Source organism: Pseudorca crassidens, chromosome 7 (genome assembly GCF_039906515.1).
Source record: "Pseudorca crassidens isolate mPseCra1 chromosome 7, mPseCra1.hap1, whole genome shotgun sequence".
Classification (NCBI taxonomy): Eukaryota; Metazoa; Chordata; class Mammalia; order Artiodactyla; family Delphinidae; genus Pseudorca; species Pseudorca crassidens.
This window is the reverse complement of record NC_090302.1, coordinates 78,837,215-78,842,294: the sequence shown is the minus strand read 5'-3', so window position 1 is coordinate 78,842,294 and position 5,080 is coordinate 78,837,215. Positions and strand designations below refer to the sequence as shown.

General features: G+C 44.8%; 1 pseudogene; it reads left to right on the top strand.

The window, feature by feature from the left end:
• Positions 1-2,736: 2,736 nt before the first annotated feature.
• On the top strand, positions 2,737-4,874 carry LOC137227920 (polyadenylate-binding protein 4 pseudogene; annotated as a pseudogene).
• Positions 4,875-5,080: the final 206 nt, after the last annotated feature.

Below are 5,080 nucleotides of genomic sequence, written 5' to 3'. Positions count from 1 at the left end.
CTGGTTGTACTAATTAGTACAACAAAAATAGGATCAGTATCAGTACACTGTTATATAAAGAAATAGATAATAATTAAAAGGGTCAGCTTTAGGGTCAGTTTCAAAATTGAAGTGAACAGATGTAAAGTAAAAATTTATTTGCCATATAAAACATATAATTGGGGAATGCTTTACCATTTCCGTGAAATCCATTTTTCAGAAGTAATACTGAGTCATAGATGCCATCATAATTAGTATATGATGTTTCATAATAGGTCAAATATAAACATCTATGATGATAAATAGTATTTGTAATATTTGTTTTCTGTGTATTTCCTTTAGACCGTGGGGGCTCCGGTGATAGATACTACAGCAGCTGGAAAGGGAAAAATGTTAAGAAATGATACTTCTAATGAATTTAGCAGTTTAGTAGTTTAATTCATGCTAATGATTAGCCTTTGTCAAATTTTGGCAGAAGGGCTGCACTTGAGTGACTGAAAGCTCAAAAATATCCTGCAATAAAATATTTCTAATACATTGAAGAGAATTATTTCATATTAAAGTTCTTTTTGTACAACTGATGTATGGGGATCTTGGAAAGTATCTTCTTAGACACTATCCCTTCATTAATAACATACTGTTAGTGCATTGTTTAATAGTCTGAGTATTAATAGAGTTAATGATTTAAAATGGAATCTTTAACAGTACAGATAAGGCCCCCTTTAGTGGACAGGAACTTAACTTTATTACCCAGTAAGCATATGTGTGGCAAGTCATTAGGTATTTTCTGTAATTATAAGCTTCCTAGAGGGGTGAAGACGTGATTAAATTAGGACAACTGTAAACTCTAAAATTGTAAGAAGTATTCTAATAATAAACATGATTGAGGCTACTGATAGGAATTTACATTATTGATGTGGATCAGCTTTCAAAGTATTCTAAACGTACTGTCTCAAGCACAATGTCTATGAAGTTATGGTTTTAACCACAAAATTTCAGATCCATAAATTTTTTTTGTTTTTAATAAAGACTGCTTCTAGTAGATGTTAATGCTTCTCACTTTAGTTGTCCTGGAAAAGCAACTGTTTTTAAACCTAAAGAAGGAATAGCTCATGGATGGACCATACTTTCTGATGAGGCTAATGTTTAGATTGGCAGTTCTATGAGGATTATTACATGACTATCAATTTCTAGGAAATAAAATTCTCTGAATTATAAGTCTGAATCAAAGTTAAGACCTTCATAGTCTATATAATCATAAATTCCATTCATTGGCATCCTTTTGTTTCTATGGTTAGGAATAGGCTATTGTTTTTTCCCAATAATTAAATAATACATAATAATAGAAGAATAATAAGAATTAAGATAATCAAAGGTAAGATGGCTTATACTGTTTCTAATAAGCACCTGTTGTGCTTTTGTGAGTTAATATTAAAATTAATATTAGATGTATATGTTAAAAGATAAACTGAGGCATATTAAAAAAATTAAGAATTTGAGCAAAAATTGATTTGAATTGGGCAGTGCCAAATCAGAAGTGGCTAGGAGTGCTTCACAACAGGAGGTTGGGGAGAGGCTTTTATAGAGAAAAGGTGGAAGCAAAGTAAGGAAATTATTGATTGGCTATAGTCTGGAGTCTAGCAGGCTGTTTCTGACTAGTTGTCCCTAGGTTTTGATTTTATAACCCTGAGGCATTAATTGATTTTTGTTTGTTTACATAGGCTGTCACATTAGAGCCACATCAATCTAATGATCTCCTTGTTTAATTAATAATTCCCTCTTTGATCTCTCCGCCCCGGTCGCCACAGTCTCGGCTGCTTTCGGGCGTAGCAGCCTGAAGAAAAAAAAGAGAAAAAGATAAAACGAAAACGCTTTAATATCTTAAAAAAAAAGAAAGAAAAGAAAAAAGAGCGAATCCTTCTCGGAGAAGCCGCGGGGAAGTCACTTTTGCACGCTTCCGGCCTGCCGGACGCCGCCGCCGCCGCCGCCGACGACCCTGGGCGTCTGTCGGTCCGCGTCCATCGGTCCGGTGGTGAGCCGCTCGCGTGCCCGCTTCCACGTGCCTGTGCCCTCTTCCACGTGCCTCCACCCGCGCCGGCCCGCCACCTTCCGCCCTGCGCGCCGGCCTCTGCGCTTCTCGTGTCCGCGCTGCCCTTCGCCGGCCCGGTGTGGGAAGCGGCTGCACGCTCCGGCGCCCGGGGCTTGCTGAGTCGGCACGGACAAATAGTTGGTTTCCCTCTTCCCTGGGCTGCTGTAATCTTAAACCGCCAGGAGCCGGAGGCCCATATTTATAGAGAAACGCATGTTCCAGGGGCCGCCGTGGGCACCACTAGGTTTCCTCTGGAAGAATTTTTGTAATTTGGAGGACAGTCCTCGTTTTAATTTTCTTCATTTTTTGAAATTGGGAGCTTCAAGGCCAGGACAGCTGAAAATTACAAACTCCCAGGGAGGGCCATATTGTTTTTGAGAGCCGTTTGTCTGCGGTTTGGCAGTCTCAGTCTCCTCCGAGCCGTCACTGAACTCCTCTCCCGCCCTCGGAGCTGACTGCAGCCTCTCTGAGCTTCACTGCCACCTGTGAGCCACGGCACGGGCCACGGCTCGGAGCGGAGCCCCCTTTGTCCTGTGTGGTCCCTCTAAGAAGCCCTCCTGGTGGGGCTCAGGGTGTTGGGGGCTGGGGAGATGAACACCGCGGCCAACAGCTATACCCCATGGCCTCCTGCACTGGGTGCCCAGCGCTCAGACGTCACTGAGGCCATCCTGTACGGAAAGTTCAGTCCTGCGGGGCCTGTGCTGTCCATCCGGGTCTGCCGCGATATGATCACCTGCCGCTCCCAGGGTTATGCCGACGTCAACTTCCAGCAGCCAGCTGACGCTGAGTGGGCCTTGGATACCGTGAACTTTGATATGATTAAGTTAAAGCCAATCCGTATCATGTGGTCTCAGAGGGATCCTTCTTTGAGAAAATCTGGCGTGGGAAATGTCTTCATCAAGAACCTGGACAAATCTATAGATAACAAGGCACTTTATGATACTTTTTCTGCTTTTGGAAACATTCTGTCCTGCAAGGTGGTGTGTGATGAGAACGGCTCTAAGGCTTATGCCTTTGTCCACTTCAAGACCCAGGAGGCTGCCGACAAGGCCATCGAGAAGGTGAACGGCATGCTCCTCAATGACTGCAAAGTGTTTGTGGGCAGATTCAAGTCTCGAAAAGAGTGGGAAGCTGAGCTTGGAGCCAAAGCCAAGGAATTCACCAATGTGAATTCTTTGGGGAAGAGGTGGATGATGAGAGTCTGAAAGAGCTATTCAGCCAGTTTGGTAAGACTCTTAAGTGTCAAGGTGATGAGAGATCCCAGTGGGAAATCCAAAGGCTTTGGCTTTGTGAGTTATAAAAAACATGAGAATGCCAATAAGGCCGTGGAAGAGATGAATGGAAAAGAAATGGAATGAAATGGAAATGGAAATGGAAAAGAAATCAGTGTGAAAGTCATTTTCGTCAGCTGTGCACAGAAGAAAGTGGAACGGCAGGCCGTGTTAAAGCGAATATTTGAACAGCTGAAACAGGAGAGAATTAGTCGCTATCAGGGGGTGAATCTCTACATTAAGAACTTGGATGACACCATTGATGATAAAAAGTTAAGGAAAGAGTTTGCTCCTTTTGGATCAATCACCAGTGCCAAGGTGATGCTGGAGGATGGGAGAAGCAAAGGGTTTGGATTTGTCTGCTTCTCATCCCCTGAAGAGGCAACCAAAGCAATCACGGAGATGAACGGACGCATCGTGGGCTCCAAGCCACTGTATGTTGCCCTGGCCCAGAGAAAGGAAGAGAGAAAGGCTCACCTGACCAACCAATATATGCAGTGGGTGGCCAGGATGAGAGTGTTCCCCACAAATGCCATCTTAAATCAGTTCCAGCCTGCAGCTGGGGTCTACTTTGTGCCAGCAGTTCCACAGGCTCAGGGAAGACCTCCACATTATACACCTAACCAGTTAGCACAGATGAGGCCTAATCCACGCTGGCAGCAAGGTGGGAGACCTCAAGGCTTCCAAGGAATGCCAAGTGCTATACTGCAGTCTGGGCCTTGTCCAACTCTTTGCCATCTGGCTCCAACTGGTAATGCTCCGGCCTCTCGCGGCCTCCCTGCTACTGCTCAGAGAGTCGGGTCTGAGTGGCCGGACTGCTTGGCTATGGACTTTGGTGGGGCTGGTGCCTCCCAGCAAGGGCCAACTGACAGCTGCCAGTCTGGAGGTGTTCCCACAGCTGGGCATAACCTAGCGCCTCGTGCTGCTGTTGCTGCCGCTGCTCCTCAGGCTGTTGCACCTTACAAATATGCCTCCAATGTCCGCAGCCCTCACCCTGCCATCCAGCCCCTGCAGGCACCCCAGCCTGTGCTTCACGTGCAGGGGCAGGAGCTGCTGACCGCCGCCATGCTGGCCGCAGCACTCCCCAGGAACAGAAGCAGATGCTGGGTAAACATTTGTTCCCGCCCATCCAGACGATGCACTCAAATCTGGCTGGGAAGATTACGGGGATGCTGCTGGAGATTGACATCTTGGAGCTGCTACACATGCTGGAGTCCCCCGAGTCTCTCCGCTCCAAGGTGGATGAAGCTGTGGTGGTCCTACAGGCTCATCATACCAAGAAAGAAGCTTCCCAGAAGGTGGGCGCTGTCGCTGCTGCTACCTCTTAGACAAGGACAGACCGATTGAAAGGCCAAATAAACCCTCATGGAATTCAGCTCAAGGTTTGAAGACGTCCTAGCTTGTCCTATGGACCTCAGCACCAAGAACCACAGATTGCAAATTTAATAGGTCATTTTGTATCTAAAGGTTAATTATGAAGCGCCTAGAATTTTTCAATTAAAAGAATATATTCTCTGGGTTCTGATATGGCCCAGACAGTGTTAACTGTTTCTTTTTCTATTGTGAGTTTTGATTTTTTCCCCCCAGAAATTGGTTTTATTTGATGTACCCAAGTCTTGTTTCTCAATAAAGAAAACATCTCCATTAAAAAAAAAAAATTCCCACTTTGAGTCATCCTCTAATATTGATATTGACCAAAAACATTGGTATTAGTACCACTTTTATTCATCATCACAGTAAA